Source organism: Mustela nigripes, chromosome 2 (genome assembly GCF_022355385.1).
Source record: "Mustela nigripes isolate SB6536 chromosome 2, MUSNIG.SB6536, whole genome shotgun sequence".
In the NCBI taxonomy this organism is placed as follows: Eukaryota; Metazoa; Chordata; class Mammalia; order Carnivora; family Mustelidae; genus Mustela; species Mustela nigripes.
In genome coordinates, this window is record NC_081558.1 from 115240415 (window position 1) to 115261225 (window position 20811).

Consider the following 20811-nt stretch of genomic DNA (forward strand, 5'->3'; position numbering starts at 1 on the left):
GTACTTATCACTCAAAATGTTGTGAAACCACCCAATAAGATAACTCTTATATCAAACAGTGTTAACATGTGATAACACATTTTTAATTAGTCACTTAGATCAGTATTTCTTGAGCCCCAGTCATTTGAATACCACCTCTATAATTTTTAACAGTTTCTCCAATTACTCCTATATTATTTTAATACTTTAACTTTTAGTAGCCTCTTTTTATGTAAGCAATTTTATTTTAAAAAGGAAACTATAGGGGCACCTAGGTGGCTCAGTGGGTTAAAGCCTCTGCCTTCAGCTCAGGTCATGATCCCAGGGTCCTGGGATCAAGCCCACATCGGGCTCTCTGCTCAGCAGGGAGCCTGCTTCCTCCTCTCTCTCTGCCTGCCTCTCTGCCTACTTGTGATCTCTGTCAAATAAATAAATAAAATATTTAAAAAGGAAACTATACATCATAATTTAATATTCTAATGAAATTTCTGAAAGCATGCTAAAATTAATTTTCACCTATATATCACCAATATCTTATCACTTTGGAAAACAGTGATCTAGTTAGAGCCAAATATATAGAAGGATGGAGCTCTCCAAAAGAAACTATTGGGGGGCGCCTGGGTGGCTCAGTAGGTTAAAGCCTCTGCCTTCGGCTCAGGTCATGATCCTGGAGTTCTGGGATGGAGCCCCACATCACTTCAGGCTCTCTGCTCGGCAGGGAGCCTGCTTCCTTTCCTCTCTCTTTGCCTGCCTCTCTGCCTACTTGTGATCTCTGTCTGTCAAATAAATAAATAAAATCTTAAAAAAAAAAAAAAAAGAAACTATTGGGATGACTGACAGAAATTTTGAATCTTCATATTTGAAATGTTGGTGTTACTCCTTTTTTTCCCCTGTATTTGTTACCTCATAGAATCTACTGAAAATTTAATTTACTTACTTCTGTTACATTTTTTGGTGTATTGATATATGACAACAAAATCTAAATTTTTACTGGTCTGATAAACACCACACACACACACACATACACACACATACTTTTTCTCTAAAACAAAAATAAATAGAAAAGCTCATTCTGCTTCTATGGATGAAACATTCTCTACAACTATAAAGAAACATATTTCACTGTTCCAGATGAGTTTTAAAACACCTGCCACTATACCGAAAATAAGGAAATAGGATGGTCCAAGAAGAGCTCTAAAGAGTACTCCATTTTGCCTGGTCTTTGAAAATGGATAGCTTCAATATTAATACCAGGTAGTACAGTTCTTTGGATAATAATAATAACCCTACTTAGGTTCAACTGGATCCCCAAACATATAGAATAAAATGGTGAAGATAGATTGTTTTGACCATATATTCATACTGTGTATTACTCTTCCTACCTGGAAGTAGATGATTTTACAACCTTATATTTAGACAAGAGCATTTAAGTAATTAGTGAGATAATCTGAACCAATATACTACACAGACTTCTGGAGAATAAGGGAGCTGAAGAAGAAATCAGAAGAGGATGTTCTTTTCCATTCAAACCATATGTGCAGCCACTAAGTGAAAAGGGAACACTACTGGATTGGTCTATAACATTGAAAGTTAAAGAAAAAAATGGTCTTTGTTTATGTGGCAACTAATGATGTAAAAAAAAAATCCCTTAGATACCTAATAGTACGTATTCAGGACATACTGCTGTTTTGTGTTACTGCCTCATCAATAATAAAAACAATGATAGCTAGTATTTAGCAAGTGCTATGCTTACTATGGACTAGGTGCTTTAGAAATACCATCCTGATGAAAACTCACGATACTATTTCTCCCATATAAGAGACGAGAAAGTGGAGTCTCTGAGGAGTCCTGCCCAAGTCACGCACTTACAAAACCGGAGAACTGCAACTAAAACTCAGGCCCATAAAAATCTTAAACTTTTCCAGGGAAACCACACCCCTCCCCCAATCAGTGCAGCTCTTTCCACCTCCTGAGACTAACCATCTTCTTCGTCTTGGAGGGTTAACCACAGCAGAATAAAGCACCTGAATCCTCTCATGCAGCCTCTCTCCTGGCTATGGGGAGAACAATTCAAGGAGTAGGGTCTGGCTTTCATTAAATAAGGACGATAATGACAAATGGAGTAACTTCAAAAAACTGCAGGAGTCACATAAAACCAGTATCTCAAAACAAAAAGTTTTAGACTTTTGCAATAGTCTGCCATTCAGGCCACAAGTATTTATTCCGCGTTTGTGGGGGTGCAGATCTCTAGATCAGCTTCCCATAATCCCCCAATTTGGTTCAAATAATTCGTGCAGTTTGAGCTTAAAAGAAACAACATTTGTAGGACTCCATTTCATAAATACCCCTGTAGGGCATTGACTGACAGCTCACTACATTTCTTATAGCACATTTCATATCCCTGGGGTGTGCAAAACACTTGCACTAATGTAAAATATGAGGATATCAAATGAGATGTTTATGGAGATTTTTTTCTACAGCTGCACCCTAGGAATACTTTCTCTGTAGAAATGTTGCCAGGATTCCCAAAAATTAAACAGAAATATCCTTTTCATTAGAGTCAGCAGTGAGAAAATTTTGTTAGCTTTTCTCTTAGGGTCATGATGTCATATTCTAAAGGTAATTCACAGTTAATTTTAGGAAATATGTTATCAGGTACTATAACAGAGTACCCAGACCAAATGAGTTTTTCAAAATAAACAAAGTATTGTTTAATAGAGAACAGCCTTAAGAGATAGTTAAGACATAGATTCTAGACTCTGATCTACCACTTCTTAGTTAATTGTGTCAAATAGAAAAGTCTCTGAAAAACAATGTCCTTATTTGTGAAATAGGGATATTATCTATCTCAGGGGACAGTTATATGGATTAAGTGAAATAATGACCATACATCAAGCACGTAGCAAATTCTCTGGCACTTAGAAGTTATTCAACAAATGTTAGTTCCCCTTTTGCATCCCCAAATATTTCCACTATATTAACTACCTACCTATTTACTTAATTTCTAATTGGCAACAAATTTATTTTTTATTTATATATTTATAAATATATAAATATATATATATAAATGTATATATATAAATATATATAAATATATATATAAATGTCATTCTTTGACAACAAAGTTATTCAACAAATGTTAGTTTCCCCTTTTGCATCCTCAAATATTTCCACTATATTAACTACCTACCTATTTACTTAATTTCTAATTGACAAACAAAAGCTACAAGGGGAAACACAGTTTTAAAGATATCAAGATCAAGGTGGCCAGATAATTCTTATGGCAAAGCACTTTGCACCATGGGTACATTTGATAGATGGTCAAAGTTTCTTTGGAGAACACATTAAAATGTCATGTATTCTAGTTTGCAGAAAAATAAAAGATACTTAATAGTACCTCCATTTTATGATTTTTAAAAAATATATATTTTATTTATTTATTTGACAGACAGAGGTCACAAGTAGGCAGAGAGGCAGGCAGAGAGAGAGAGAGAAGGGGAAGCAGGCTCCCTGCTGAGCAGAGAGCCCAATGTGGGGCTTGAGCCCAGGATCCTGAGATCATCACCAGAGCCAAAGGCAGAGGCTTAACGCACTGAGCCACCCAGGTGCACCCCCATTTTATGATTTTACGAGCATAGTCACCAAACTGACCTTTGGGCTTCTACTAATTTTCATTTCATTATGTGTAACACTTTTATATTCATAGAGGTACCTCAAATGTTTTGTGAGTTTATTTTATTATTATTATTTTTTTTTTTTAAAAGATTTTATTTATTTATTTGACAGAGAGAGATCACAAGTAGGCAGAGAGGCAGGCAGAGAGAGAGGAAGGGAAGCAGGCTCCCTGCCGAGCAGAGAGCCCGATGCGGGACTCGATCCCAGGACCCTGAGATCATGACCTGAGCAGAAGGCAGAGGTTTAACCGACTGAGCCACCCAGATGCCCCTGTGAGTTTATTTTTTAAAAGTTACTGCAAGATAAGGTATAATGTATAACAATCATGGAGTAATAATAATGGAACAATATAATAATATGTTAGCTAAAAAATAGCACTTAGCACATGCCAAATATCTGGTGTGAATTTTAATGATTTCACCTCATTTAATTCATCCAACAACTCAAAGAGAAGGACATTATTATTATCCTATTTCACAGATGAGGAAATGGAGGCCTAGAGTGGTTAAGTGATATGCCTGAGATCTAGAGTAGATCTAGAGTAGAAGATACTAGGGAGAGGGAAAGGAAGATAAAGTGTCTGTTGTTCTTTATACAATTTTACCCTCTTTAAATTAAGAAATACAATCTGAAGCTATTCGGTGTTTTTGTTGGTTCCTTGAAATTGCTCGGGCTGTTGCCCTGTCAAGAATCTTCCAACTGGGGGCCCTTGGGTGGCTCAGTGAGTTAAAGCCTCTGCCTTCACAGCTCAGGTCACGATCCCAGGGTCCTGGGATTGAGCCCCGCATCGGGCTCTCTGCTCAGCAGGGAGCCTGCTTCCCCCTCTCTCTCTGCCTACCTCTCTGCCTACTTGTGATCTCTGTCTGTCAAATAAGTTAATAAAATCTTTAAAAAAAAAAAAAAAAGGAATCTTCCAACTGTAATAGTCTGGATTTGTTTCCTTTGCCACAGGCTACTTTTCTAATAATATATATCTGGAAGAGAACTATAGAAAACCAAATCAAATTCTGGGATTGTTTTTTGTGCCCAGTACAGATACCTAAATTTTTAAGGAATTATTCCAAGGGCAGAACAATTTTCTCAAAATTTACTTCCAAAACCTTTGGATTTGTAGACAGAGTCCCTATGTGAGAAAGGGGTGGTGGTACCACTATCTGTTATGTAATATGTGGCTCCAGGGTTGTGGGCTCGAAAGGTGAATAAGACATAGCCTTGCCTGGAATGAATGAGGTACTTGTACTGGCACTATCAACTATTTGATTTCCTGAAATATTCTGCTGGATAATATGGTTATATCTGTACTATTTGGAAAATGACCCACTCATAGGTTCCAAGTATTCCTTAACAGCAACTGCCAGTCAGTGTCAAATCTGGCTTGAACACACTATAATTTCAATTAAGTGGCATACCATTTAAATATGCACATAAATAAATTGCATAGAAAAATTATGGAAGGAGAGCCGAATGATCTAACAATAATGCATGTCAAACTTAGAGTAAACACATATCATGACAAATTTTCCTGACATTCTTCTCTCTGCTGAAAATATATACAGTAATATTTCTATTAAGGGTGCTTTTAACAATGAACTTTGATGTCAGAAGCCTGGATGTGCGAAGGAGAAGGAGAAACAGAGATAATTTTGGGGGGGTTCTTGTCTCTGCACACTTTAATGGGGCACTAGACTCAAGTGTTAGGTGTAGATCTCGGTGGTCGGCGGACCTCAGGGCTACATGGGAGATTCTGTCCACTCTTAAGAAGCCAAAGGGCAGGGAACAATTTTACCAGTCTTGGGCCACTCAAATCTATAGACTATGTTCTGCCTTTCAGTGAGGCATCTGTCCTGGTTTGCCTTGGACAAGTTTATGACATGAGATGGTGTCCTCTTCTTTTACTGCCATGGCTGCCATGAACCCAGATCTGAAGACGTGAGATCTGGTCTAATCTCCCTCCCAGTTAAGTTTCCCCAAGTCCATTCAAGTGTGGGACTGTGGACATGTGACAATCTCTTTGTACCTCAGTCTCCTGATCTGTAAATTCGGGATGAAAATAGAACATACCTTAAAAGATGGTTGTGAGGATTAGTGCTACCTGCCATGCATTGACTGTATGGTGGAACAGACCTGGATTCAAATATTGTTTTTGCTACATCCTATCCCCGACCTTGGGCAAAACATCAACTCCCTGAGGCATAGTTTCTCTATATGGAAAGTTTCTGTAAATGAGAAGTTCACCCACCTTCCAGGTTGGATGTGAGGATGAAAAATAATGTATGAAAATTTCCTAGACCATGGTAAGTATTTATAAATGACAGTTATTTTAAATTAAGCCCTCATTTGTGTATCTACTATGTTTGAGGCCCTGTGATAGCTGTTCTAAGGAGCAGTGGATTCACAGTGAGGCTGGTGAATATCTTGAGTTATGAGGAAGGATGTTATTATATCACTGTTTAGTCATTGTTTTCTCATTTTATTATCTTGTGGTACAAACAGCTATCACAAATATATAATATCCCTAAACTGGTTTAAGGGTAAAGTAGTTAATTTTCTCTAAGCATTTATTAGTTTTAACAGTTATCAAGTGGTTTATTCTGACACCGAGTCCATCTGTTATAAATGGGCATGAAAAGTAATTTCTTCCAAATCACTTTTCATCTGAGTTATATGTAAAATATATTTTGGAGTTTTCCACTGGTAGACACAGTATAGACATAAATATAGACATAGAGATCCACTTTCCTGACCAGTCAACCAGCCAGCCAGCAACCTATCTATCCATACCTGTCTATTTATCCAAATTTCACCAGCTTTAAATACAGTGCCATAGGTCCTAACATGTTCTGCAAAATAGACTCTGTGAAAATAAGTGCCTTCTACAAGACTAGTAATACATATTACCAGTTCCTTTTCCATAAATTCTTCTGGAAATTCAAAATAATATGAGGACATCCATATGGAATTATATGAGATTTAAATTTACAAGGAGTTATAGGCTGATAAAACTAGAAGGGAACTAGTGCAGTCATCCAGAGGAGGAAGTAGGGAATGCAGTCTTTATGCAAATGGAAAAAAAAAAAATCACAGTTACATAAGGCTTAAGTTTTCTAAAAGGACAGGAAACTGCCATGAAGAAATAAATACAAGCTACAGAGGACTGGGGGTGCACAGTTAGCACGATTAACATTGCCAGAAGTGACAGAGATACCTTTGTTACATAATAAAATTTTACTCAGATGTTTCTCACTATTTGAAAATGTTGCCTCTGAACTTTAGGGTCAATAATAGAAATTATTAAAACTTATTTTAAGTATAAAATTCCATCAAAATACCATGAAATTATATCATATAAAAATCAACAACAAATAACACATTGGGGGAAAGAGCAATATTTAAGTAATTTTTCCCTGACCTCAAGTAATGGCTTCTATTTTTACCATATTTTTATAGTTTCCTTGATAGAAGAGTGAGATCAGGAGAAAACCCTTATTTAAGAACACATGGTCACTGGACAGTATTTTTCTCTTTAGATAAGGTTATCTCCTGACTTTTGAAAGATTATTTTGACTGTCATCTTGCTGTTCTCATATAAATCTTATTTTCATCCTGAAATGAGACCAATTCCATATGGAGACCTCGGTTACAAATTATCCATGGCCAAAATCACTATACTGAGAAAAATGAAGTTCAAACTAGTGTTCCTGAATTATGGTATGAAGAAAGTCATTGAAAGGCTTTCCTCTTCAGGTTTCGATTCTTTTAAAGCCTGGTTTACCCAACTATTCTGTTCATGGACAACCTGGTATGATATAAAAGCTAAAGGCACAAGGCTGTTTTTAATTTTTAGCTGTTACAGCTTTTATCTTTATAGAAAAGCAGAGTCGAAGCAAAACAGATAAAACTGTGTGTATTACAGATAAAAGGGTAGATCAAAATATACTCTTTGTAAAGGAAAAAAGTATACTTTTTAAAAATTGTGTTCAGTAAGCCAACATATAGTATATCATTAGCTTTTTATGTAGTGTTCAACAATGCATTAGTTGCTTATTATAACACCCAGTGTTCACCGGAACACCTGCCCTCCTTGATACCCATTACCTGGCTACCCCATTCACCCACCCCGCTCCTTTCTGTAACCCTCAGTTTGTTTCCCAGAGTCAAGATCTCTCATGGTTTGTCTCCCTCTCTGATTTCTTCCCGTTCAGTTTTCCCTCCCTTCCCCTGTGGGCCTCCATGTTATTCCTTATGTTCCACATATGAGTGAAAGCAAATGCAGCAAAATGTTTTTCAATAATATATTTGAATGAGTAAATAAATAAATCTGTCAACTTCCTATAAAAAAGTACTTACAGTGTGAAAAGCAGTGTGCTAGTTGTTGTAAAGGGAGACAAAGATGCATACATTGCAAAAATCATGGGGAATTAAAATCTAATGGACACTCTGGACAAATGAGTAATATTTGGAATCTTCCCATTGTAAAATTTCAGTTTCCATAGTAGCTTTTTCTTTTTAGCTTGGCTCACAGCATACACATTTTATTTGTGCACGTAGAATGAAGTAATCATCTTAACTGGCAATTTTTCAAATTCTTCGCTCATTTTCTATTCCTATTTGCTAAATAATCCTTCCCTTCCTCATTAACTAGTTATGCTCTACATTATTTGCATATATTAAATACTTATATATGATAGAAACTAAAGGGAGGAGAAATTAAGAAATAGATTATGTATATATTTGTATATAGACACAATATGTTTATATATAATATTTGAGCCATTCTATCTTAATGTATTATTCCAACACTTGCCTTTCTAGGTATGCTTTTAAAATATGTTTTTTTTTTTAAAAACATATCTAGTTTTAAAAATGTATCTAGTATGTTTTTAAAAATGGTGGGGTTGCCTTACTTTGAATACATTTCTTTTTCAAATTTCTTTGCATTTTGCTTGTTTAGTCCTTCAGTGCATTTCATAAATTATTTTTTTATTTATTTGGGGTAGTGGTGTAGGGGAGAGTGGCAGAGTGAGAGGGAGAATCCCAAACAGCCTTGGGCTGAGTGGGAAGCCCAATGCAGGGCTTGATCCCATGACCCCAGATCATGACCTGAGCGGAAACCAAGAGTCAAATGCTCAACTGACTGAGCCACCCAGGCACCCCTTCAGGGCATTTTAGGATCCACTTCCTTCCCCTGATTTGTTTAGGATGTTTATTTGAATAGCATTATATTATTTGGCCAAAATTACTGTTTTTATATTGTTTGGTTTCCCTGATCATTAATGTTATAATTATACATTATTAGAGTCTTTTAACATATTTTTAACAACATTTAAAAGTTTCTGCATACAAGTCATGTACTTTCCTGGTGAAGGTTTTCATAAAACTACCTAGAGATTTAAAAGTATATATTTTTTCTCTTACAACTAGAACCCCCTCTAAAAATCCCATTTTCCATAATTTCCCGGTATGCTATAAATTTTCTAAATTCAAGGTATACTGAATTTTATTTTTTCTGGCCTTTCTAAGCTTCGACTACATCTGCAAAAATGTAAACTGTGTCTTCCAATATTTATGATTCTTATTTCTGTTAAAAGTTTAATCACAGTTAAGAAAGTGATAATACTGTGGCAGTCTTATTAAGGTCCATATTTCAACAGAAACAAATATTTTTAACTCTTGCTACAGATGTGAGGCTAAATTCCTTTCTGTATCTCAAGCCCACAGAACTGGACTGAGCTGAGTTCCAGTTTTACTTTCTTCTGTAAAGCTATCAGACTTGTTTTGTTCCTCTTAATACCTTGTTTTGTTCCTGTTTTTTGACAAAACAGGGCAGAAAACATTGTTTATTGTCTTCTTTACTACAAATAATGTTTAATCCACAGTAAAAAAAAAAATCTATTTTTTCTTTCTTTTATAAAAAATTCGTTGCTCAAAACTATTCAGGACTTGGAGAATAAAACAATTTCTAACTTTCTTAAGGAAATTGTTTTTTTCTGAAATTTTCATTGTTTTCCCCTCAATTTTTGTGTTGATTTTCCAAAATCATAATATGGAGCAAATCCCTTCGGAAAAAAATCATTTTTGTAATGAACTAACTTCAGTTTATTTGTTTGTTTTTTTTTCTGATAGTTTATACTTGATCATAACAATTTTCCTTTGGTGCCTACAAAGAAATGAACATTATGGTCATGCTGAAGAAATACAAGAAATGTTCCTAGTCTGTAAATATACAAGACAAGGAACTATGGAATTTGGAGTCACCAGGATTTATCAAGCAGGTCTTTGAAGGATGAGTAGCTTTTAAGAAGGAAGATGAAGGGGTTTAAAGTATTGACATACAAGGAAAGAGGGAAATCTGAAAGCCCAGATGTAGGTCACTGGTTAGTGCCGTCCTAGTAAAGAAATGCAGGTGATCCTTGAAAGCTTAAGAACACACCTCCCTTCACTCTATTCCCCACCTATACTACTCTTTTTTAAAAAGATTTTATTTATTTATTTATTTGACAGATGGAGATCACAAGTAGGCAGAGAGGCAGGCAGAGAGAGAGGAGGAAGCAGGTTACCTGCTGAGCAGAAAGCCTGATGCAGGGCTTGATCCCAAGACTCTGGGATCATGACCTGAGCCAAAGGCAGAGGCTTTAACCCACTGAGCCACCCAGGCACCCCAGCCCACCTATACTACTCTTAATGATAAATATTTTAGTTTTATTTTTGCTCCAAATAAAGTTATTTAAAATGTTATAATGTGAAGTAAGAAAATTTGGTAGAAGTCTTCTATTGTCTCTTACTTTAGGATTACAACCAGAAAAAGGAAGAAAGTAAATAATAAATTAGTGACATATTCAGAATCTAAATTTACTCTAAAATGAAGGGTTCACAGATCACATAATGTCTTATATTTAAGCATCAACCTTTCTTGTTTAAGAACTTGTATGAACTGATTGGACAACAGAGTAAAATAAACATGCAATTTGTTAGACACCATGGATTTATAAAATCATAGGATTGATTCTTTAATCTTTATTCATAAAGGATTAGTTTGGAATAAATTTTTAAATTTATTTTAAGGAGGTATTTTCAGAATTAAATAGTTTACAATGGCCCAGACTAAACGGATTCACCTTAGGTTCAATTTAGGAGCAGTTTCTATCATTTACCCATGACAATTCATTTCTAAACAACGTATATTCTTTCATTCTTCAGTTAGTTACAGAAAAGATCTAACATGCACATCTACGTATCTTCAATTGCATCATAATGTATTCATCATATATTTAAGTTAGGGAGAACAAATAATATATCCAAATAGAGTTCTCACTTTTGGAGGTGCAGAGAAATTAGTAAATTAATGTAGAAGTTGGTTGGGCACCTGGGTGGCTCAGTGGGTTAAGCCTCTGCCTTCAGCTCAGGTCATGATCTCAGGGTCCTGGGATGGAGCCCCACATTGGGCCGGGGAGCCTGCTTCCCCCTCTTTCTCTGCCTGCCTCTCTTCCTGCTTATGATCTCTCTCTGTCAAATAAATACACAAAATCTTTTAAAAAATGTAGAGGTTGATTAGTGAAAGATACCCTATTCACCTGAACAACTTTACCTGGTGAGCAGTTTACACACAGTAACTAATTTATAGACTGGGAAAACCTTACCACTTGTTTATTCTTTCTTATATGTTGTTCAAAAACCCTTTCAAAACAGTGTAATAACTTGTAGGCGTAGAGATGGGACCATAATAATCCAGATAAGCAATTAAAAAGAAATGAATTCAGAATTTTGTATCATGTGAAAAGGCCAAGTTTTGTTTGACTTTTATAGTACAATAAGGAGAAATAAGAATCAAAGGAATAAAAAAAATACAGTCAACATTTTTATCCCATTTTAATTCCTTTTCCAGAATTATCAAGGGACTATTTCATTGATAAAAGGAGACTATAACCTTCAGTTAATGCTTGTAAAAGTCTGGTCTGCAGTTCCTTGAGGTCCCTGAGACCCTTTTAGGCAGTTCAGGAAGTCAAAACCATTTTTACGATAACAGTATGTTACTTGCTTTTTCACTGGATTGGTATTGTGCATCAAATGCACACAAACAATAGTGAGTAAGCTGCTGGTGACTTAAGGCTGAGGACTAAATTATATCAGTAGTCATTATATTCTTCCTCTCCATCCACTTACACTATAGGGAAAAAAGAGCCAGTTTCACTTGAGTTTCCTTGATTAAACAATAAAAATTATTAACTGTAATAAGTCTTGTCCTTGAGTATATGTCTTTTTAAATATTCTGTGAAACAAAAACAAAAATGGGAAATATACATGGGAAATATACACAAGCACTCTGCTGTGTACTGAAGTACGGTGGCTGTCTCAACAAAAGCACTACAGTAGTCCCTCTTGCCTGGGGTTTGCCTTCCATGGTTTCAGTTACCTATGGTCAACCATAAGAGGCAGATGATCCTCTTTTAATATGTCAGAGGTTTTTCCTGTCTTTGGCAAAGATTGTATTTTTTTGAACATTGTCAATGTTTGGTCTTATGATTTAAAGTTATTTTTGTGCTGAATTCTTTTAATCAATAAGCCCAGCAGAAGGATTAGCACCTTCTGACATATTGATTTATGCTTCAGTGTAATTTAAGGAAAGGGTTAAGACATTGAATAACCTGTCTTTTGACCCAAGTCAATAAATAAGTATTCCAGCGTAATCAAGGAGAAGGGAATTAGCTGTCATTGGAAACAGACTGTTACAGGAGATACTATGCAGTTACTTGGAATAATCTCTAATCCTCTGAACAAATCTAACAGGTAAGTATAATTATTTCCACTTTATAGGTGAGGAAGCTGAATCTCTCAGAACTGTAACTTTCCTAAGGCAGTGAGGGAAAAGAAATAAAGAATTAAGCTTTCTTTGACTGACAGAGGAGGAGAGAGCAAATTTCAAATGTAACAGATAAGGAATTTTACAAGGGTGGAAAGTCATGATGTTCATTCGTTCTCTATTAACTGTAAGGCTAGAAAGAAAATGGTGGGTTTAATGTGCCATATAGAATAAATAATGGGAAACATTGTTGCTTGATTGTTAAAACACTAAAGCTGCACCTATCAAATTCCAACACAACTGCCAGTTAAGTACGCTCAATGGAAAAAAGTCAAACTGTTAATTTGATATAATGTAGACAAAATAATCACTTCATTAAGCAATAATTTCATTTTCCACTTTGGGTTGTTCTTCATTCCATAGAGTTACAACCTAGAAAAATAAATGTACTAATATACGTGTTAACAACACTTGGGTTCTAAGAATTAGTTTAAACCTAACTTCATGTATTTTCTTCTTACAGCCTTCAAAAGAAGAAATTATGAGAATGAATTAGGTGGAAGTGAAAGTTTAATCCCATAAAGTGCCATTGTTTACAATCCTAGGATTATTCAGTATATTCGAGGTTCAGAAAGTTTATCATAAACCTGAGTAATCATAAATCAGAACTCCAAGAAGTAGTTAGAAAGCTAGAATCAATTCTCTTTCTACATTCAAGACATAGTCTTATAAATGTAAATATTTAGCTTAAGTCATTGAATAGCAAATGTTTAAAATAGTATTTGTGAGATATGCCACCATATTTCCCTTTCTCTGCATTTTAAAATTTTTATCAAAATATGAAACAAAAATCAAACCTCTTTAGCTGTAAAGAAGTGGTGAAAGTTACAAAAGAGTAACTTGAGGTACAATTTTTCAGTGATTTCTTTTTGGCATTCAGGAAATTAGACAGCTGTTCTAAATGCCTTTTAAAAAAAATCAACGCATTCATTGATTTACTTCTCTAACAAGCCTTCAGACAGAAACATAAGGGAAAACAAATCCAGAATTTCCCACATTTGAAGTGTAACGGATGTAGCTTAAAGAAGAAAGAGCTAACAGAAATAACTTTAATTCTCTAATTTGGGTCATAAGACTCAATTCTCTTCATGTCTCACACCAGAGACTCTGTTGCACCTTAGCAGAAGAGCCAAACAGTGGTATTTACATGGTTTGAGTTAAAACATCACCAATTTTATACACTTTAAGTGAGCATGGACTTGTAAAGGTCCATGAATTATATAACCTATATCAGCCAATAATGTAAGATTTTTGTCTTCAAAATGCTGTTTAACAGTCAACCTAATTTTAAATGTTGAAATACATAATGGGCAAGTGCACGTCATAATTTTAAAATAGTTTTATGACTTGGGGCACCTGGGTGGCTCAGTAGGGTCAAGCAGCTGCCCTCGCTCAGGTCGTGATCCCAGGATCCTTGGATTGAGCCCTACGGTGGGCTTCCTGCACAGCGGGGAGTCTGCTTCTCTCTCTCCCTCTGCATCTCCATCAGATTCATGCTTTCTCTCTCTCAAATAAATAAATAAAATCTTCTTAAAAATAGGAAAAAAGCAGACTGAGACTTAACTGATAATTTTTTCTTTTTGTGAATTTTTTAGTCTGAAATTTTCTTTCTCTGAAAATTTTAGTCTGACTGAAAACGAAACACTAGTATTTATTCTAACTTTTCCAGACCACCAATTTTGGTGTTACTATGAAATATGTTATAAGACTTTGGTTCTGGCTTTATATTTAGCTTCTTTTATTTAGTTGGCTTATATGACTACATTAGTTGTTAACAATGAAACTTAATTCATATCGGGTGAGCTAGGGACTACATCTGGGACCTGTTATGACCTGATGCTGCATGGGTTTATTTCAAGGAGAGGAAAAGCATTTTAGTCTCAGCTCTGATTCAGAGATGATTCTGAATTCAGTTATTCTGCAGTATTTGGACCTTGTCCATGTATCAGTTATTACAAATCTTCCTCCCACATCTCGCTTTCCCAATTGGAAATAAGCAAAATGTGTTTTTATCAGTTTCTAAGTATTTAAATTTGCATATGGCTCTCAAAAGCATTTTGCTTTGCATTTGCAAACTTCAGCTTCATTAAAATTTTTTTTTTCAAATCATGTGTCTTCTTGTGAAGAATTAGACGGAGAACATTTTGTTGTTAACAGTCATTTAAATTATTTGCTGGCTTTTTTTTTTTTTTTTTTTCTCCAGTTCCCTGGAAAACACTGAGGGTGTTCTCACAATTTGTCTGGCTTGCCTTTGGAAAATCATGTTGGAATGTGAATCCAAAGCATCAAAATTTGTGAAAGCAGAGTGTTATCCCAAAAGTGTCAAGCCGCCAAATGGTACCAGTTTCAACAGTGATGCCAGAGTATTTTTCAGAAAGACAATTTTTATTTAAAACCCTGCTTTTCATCCAGCATCTATAGTTGGTCTGTTTGTCCCAAAGACAAAGGGCCAGCAGCACCTGAAACTTTTATCTTTCACTTCCTTTGGAAAGTCACTTGACATTCTGCTGCAATATTTCAATTTTATTGTATTATTTACTTACTTTATTAAATCTCTTACTGATCAGACATCGTTGAAGGAAGATCCATATTTTTGTAAAATATTATATATATTTTAGACAAATAATATAGTGCCTTTTAAATTTATGTATAAACATCATCTAAAAGATCAAAGACTAGCTTTAGGTTGTTATTTTTTGTCATTTGTTCGCTCCTCCACATATTTATTTATCAAGCATATACAAGGTAGTTGCCAGATTTTAGGAAGGAGTATTAAAAGGAATCAAACATAAATCTAATCTCATTTCCCTCCATAAAAATTGTTGAAAAACTTAAAAATATAATATTAGATAGATAGCTAAATAAGAGAGGGAGGGAGGGAAAAGGGAGGGTGGGTGGAGGGAACGGGAGAGAGCAGGAGAGAGAATACGAGGGATAAAAACAAATGCGGCAAAATCCTAAAAATCGGTGAGTTCTAGATAATGAATATAAAGGAGTTCTTTGCACTATTCTTATAACTTTTCTGTACACTAGATATTATTTTAAAGTAAAAGATTTTGAATGTCTGTTCTGGAAAAAAAATAGATGAAACATCTAAGGGACTGAGGTTTGGGATGTCTAGAGTTCTCCTCAGTGACAGGAATCACAGCTCAAATCTCGTTTATCTCCCTACTATTTCTAGAATAATTCTTTGAACTTGGGAGACATTTAATAAATATATAAACAAAAAGTGCTTGTTTTTTTTCTTTGGAATCTCAATCTTCAGGCCAAATTTCTTCAGGTTAAGCCATAAAACTATTGCAAACTGCACATACAATACACAAGAGAACACATGCAAGAGACAACTTTGTACATGACTGTGTGTGAGCCTCAACCACCGGAAGGCAGTGGATTTTGATGAATCTCTTGGTCTCTTTTGCTGTCTACTATTAATTTAAAACGATTCTCATTCTCAAACTGTAGGCAAGTTGAAGCCGGAGTTTTATCTTTCTCATCTTTATACACCCAGGGAGGCCCTTACGTGTAGTAAGTCGTCAATTCCTGTTTGTTGGTACATAAATGAAGAAATACAAATGGAAACATTTTTGTGCCAAACATATTCAAATTGATTTCTCTTATTTTCTTCCTCACAGCAAGGCTCCACTGATCTTCATGAGGCCCAGTTAGCCCAGAGTGTAAAATTTGACACATTTGATTCTTTACAACAGCCTTTCTAATTAGAACTACAATGTTCAAACTATATTTAGGAAAAGGTGTACAAGGATTTGTCCAAAGGAAAGTATTTTTCAAAGCTGGGGAATATTAATGGTCAGCTAATATATTTAGCCTATGCTTAAATAATATCTTTTATTGTGTTTCTTTAAAATCAAAAGCCCTATATTATGTATATGTTTTTCAAATGACATTTGAATAAAAATGTAAAAGGCATCTAAAGAGATGAAGGGCACTTCTGGACTTAGAGAGAGCTCTCAGGTTTGATAATAACATTTTGAGTAATCTAAATTCATACCTATTATCACTTAAGTGAACACTGATGCTGCCACTGGATCTTATACAAATATTCAGATTTTTGTTTTCCTCGTCATTCTGAAGGTTATCTCCCTGGTCGCTCTGAAAAATCAGGTGACAACCATTTCCCATGATGCTTTAAGGGCTGTCAAACTGTCCATCAAGCTGTCACCTGACCAATCGTTCCCATGGTTCTTTTAGACTTCCAGTATGATAAATTGAAAGGCACTATTATCTGTCTGTTGTGAAGAGGAACTGTTTGGGCTTTGATAAGATATCACTACTCCCAGGTGAGAGGCGGCTGACAGCACATCAAGGCAAAACAACACGTAGAAACACTGAACAGGGGAGCACAGGTTTACAAACATCTGTTGTCATTATTTATTACTTCTCTTTGGGCTTAAGTTTCTGACTCATCCTCAGATAATTCAAGAACAGATATTTTTGCTTTCTAGCTTGCAAATAACAATTGCTGCTCTTTTCATCTTGGGAGAAAAATCTCAAAATTGAAAACACATCTGCCTACCTTTTGGATTCACGGCACACAAGTGTTCCACCTTGTAACCAACAAGTTCTGTATTCCTGCTGATGTCATCATTTACCTTTTTAAAAAAAGTACTTGCGAATAACTATTTTTAACTATAATAAATAGTTGGATTTGGGGGAACTAAATAATAAAATTAATTACCTAGGTCTTTGAGGTCATTATTAATGTACTAATATGCAAATAATATGAACTAGATTAATTGTCAGCACATATTAGTTGATTTATATTTTAGTATTGATGATAAGTCCAACATTTCATGAGAAATAAGGTTTGTGATTTATTATTACCAGCTTCACCTTTTAATTTTTCTGAATGATGCTAACATAAATCTAAAAGCTTGAATTTATACACAAGAGACACGAATAGAGGGAAAGGCATTGCCCTTAATGGATCAACTCCATCATCAGAATTGGGATAAGGAAAACAGTAAAGGCACGGGGAGCTTGTGAGGGTAAGGCGTTCTGAAGAAATCTTCCCGGGAAGTGAGAATAGTTTATTCGAGCTACAGAAACAATTTTACATTTAGGATTTAATCTTTGGGCTTAAATATCCAAAAAGATGCCAACAGAAACTTATTAAAAGGTACTAAAAGCTGGATAATTGAATCTTTACTACACATAAATGTAATTTTGTTTTTTGGAAGTTACTCTCTTTTTCATGATTTTTCCTTTTTCTTTTCTTTCCCTGTTACTTAAATGACATGAGATGACAGGTTTTCTATGTGCTCTGTGCCCTCATATACTATCATTACACGAATACCTGAACAGACAGACCCTTTGGAGATCACTCACGGAAGATAATCTGTTGTTATTTATTGTGGAATAAAAGTACTGTAGTTGGTTGCTAACATCACCACCTTGTGTACAAATATTTTTTTGCATGCAGTTTCTTAATGTCATTAAGCAGTATTGTAATGTCATTATACAGTAATGTAGCTCTTCGATTAGAGACAACATTTAAATAATTTTGTAATTCAAAATCTGAAAAAAAATAAACTATGGTTTATTTTTAGTCCTTTGTAATTATTTAACCACCTAGCACTCTTCTTCGTTCATATAAGAAGCAAAAAGGCTCCACAGTCCTCAAGAACTGAGAATTTGTCAAAACAGTCTCTAAAACAATGGCCAGGAATTCAGAGTAAAAAAGAAAACAAAGAATTAAATTTCCTGAATATTCATAATAATACTAACAGTACATGCATCCAGTGTCTATAATATCTATTGGTGAAACTAATTTCAACAATTTTCTCCCTAAGCGTTTTTAGCTCAACCAATAGGCTAAAATTGGAAATTATTACTTACTTGAAAGTATCATTTTGGTCTCTATCCAAAGATGAGGGGAACCTCTTGATGAGGTTCTGAATATCAAAATTCTTTTTCTAGTGGCTCCTGGCATGTCAGAATCCCATAACAAATTTTTAAATTTTCAACAGTCCTTGCAGATCAATGAAGTTAAGTTGACTGGATTCCATTACTTTTCCAAAAGGACATACCTTGTGGTCTAATGAAGGAGGTAGTGGCTAGAGAGGAAAAGACCAGAATATTCAATAAATCCAGTGAGGGTCTCAAAGGAGGCAAACAAGCATTCTTCCTGTTAGTCTCTCTCTCACAATAAGACTTCCAACACATTTCTAGGAAAAAACTACTTCACATTTGGATTTGAGTGTTACTTCTTTCATAATTTCTCAATCCCTCTTTCTCTAAGTGACATTTTATTATAATTTCTTACTTCACATAGCAGCTAAATAAGAGTTGTTATAAGTCATTGAAAATAGCATCCAGTGCTTTTTTCACCTCTGGAGTTTTCATCTATTGTTTGATTATATGGTAAAAACTTTAAAATGCTGGGGTGCCTGGGTGACTCAGTCTGTTAAGCGTCTGTCTTTGGCTCAGGTCATGATTTCAGGGTCCTGGGATCATGTGGATCTCCCTGCTCAGTGAGGAGTCTTCTCCCTGTGCCTCTCTGCACCCCCCTAACTCCTGCTCCCACCGGTATGCCCATACACTGTCTCTCTCAAATAAGTAAAATCTTTAAATAATAAAAAAAAAAAAACCTTTAAAACTGAACATAGTAAGAAAAAATACTCAAAAGCAAACAAACAAACAAAAAAACTCAAAGAAAAAACAAAAAATGTTCCTGAAGATTCAAGGCAAAAATATAACAATCTAAATCTGTGTGTGTGTGTGTGTGTGTGTGTTCCTTTCTGTTTGTGAGGAACTTGGGTATTTTCAAATGGAAGTTTACTTGACAAGTGTAAGAAATTCTACCATATTAACTAATGATTAGTTTAGTTTTCTTCTAATTTTTACTTTTTTTTTAAAGATTTTATTTATTTATTCAACAGAGAGAGATCACAAGTAGACAGAGAGGCAGGCAGAGAGAGAGAGGGAAGCAGGTTCTCTCCTGAGCAGAGAGCCGATGCGGCACTCGATCCCAGGACCCTGAGATCACGACCCGAGTTGAAGGCAGCGGCCTAACCTACTGAGCCACCCAGATGCCCCATCTTCTAATTTTGACTTTAATAGGCTTTTCTAACAAGAGACTAAGAAAAACTTGAAAAGGTAAGTAGCTCCGACCAGATAAATTTGGGAATATTTTTAAAATGATAATTTTTCTGATTAATTTGGCAGCAAAATCACAATGTAAGTCTAGATTTCAGTTTCTCTTATTATAAAAACTTCTTGTCAAATCTTTTAGCTCTGGTTTTTGACTAATGATACATGAGGGGGCTATTAAAAGGAGATGGATTAGCTCAAGATTATTTCTCATAATTTTTTTTCTAGACTAAAATCATATTAACACTATATTCATTGGCACTTTCATAGTTTCCAAAGTCTAAAAATGACCTCTTTAGTGTCAACAACTACACTATGAGGTAGGTAGGGAACGCACCCAAGTTCATAGACAGCAAACTGAGGATCAGAGGCACAACAGAGAAATGCTCATGATCATATAGATGTTAGTAACAGAGCTGGCAAAGAACTCAGGTTTTCTGATTCTTAGCTCAAAGTTATAATGCTCTTGTCTTGTCCTCAAAGATACATTAAAAATGTAGATATTAGAGGTTAAGGCCATTATGGTAGGTGTTTCCCTATTATGGTAGGTGGAAGTTTCTCCATATAGAATTCTAATGCTGGAAAGTCACCTGGTACTATGCTTTCAAACGTGAAGTAGGGTTCCTGCTTAAAACTCCTTGTGTTTTTAGACTCAAACAGGCATTATTGGTAGGATGTTTCATTTAGCTCTAACAAGCCAGTGTGTGCACATTTATATGCATGGAAAATATGTAGAACTTGTGAGATAGCTAATGATTTTAAAAAACGTAAAATAAATTTTTTGAAAGTGTTCCTAAAAAGAATAAAAATCCATAGAAACTTTCTGACTTTACTGAATTTTAAACAAATGTTTCAAGCATTTGATGTTTAAAAGAGGCCTATCACTAATGATCCTTAAAGGGAGGAAATGAACTTACAAAAGCTTCAGATGTTTGGATATTTTCCTTTTATGTTGTATCTACTTAGGTCAAGCAATGTGATTTGAATGAAACTGAATTGAACAAAACTCTAATGTAAAACTGAGATTCATTAAACTGTTCACCTTTTTTGACTGGTTACTTGTATATGTAAAAAGCTGCAAGGGAAATGAAAGACATTGTTTCCATATTTCAATAAGAGTGATTTTTTTTTTGAGACTACAAAAATAGAATAAAATCACATGTATATTTCTTAAATCTCACTTTAATTTT

The 20811-nt window shown here is 35.0% G+C and overlaps 1 long non-coding RNA gene across 2 annotated transcripts in view; it reads left to right on the forward strand.

Moving 5' to 3' along the window:
* LOC132012017 (uncharacterized) overlaps window positions 1-20811 on the forward strand; it is a 136017-nt gene that overhangs the window by 91654 nt on the left and 23552 nt on the right. Inside the window, exon 3 of one of the 2 annotated variants that reach the window (XR_009402504.1) lies at window positions 19411-19627. The exons of the other annotated variant lie outside the window; for it this stretch is intronic. This is a non-coding gene — a long non-coding RNA (uncharacterized LOC132012017). The remainder of the gene's footprint in view (window positions 1-19410; window positions 19628-20811) is intronic. 2 annotated transcript variants of the gene reach the window in all.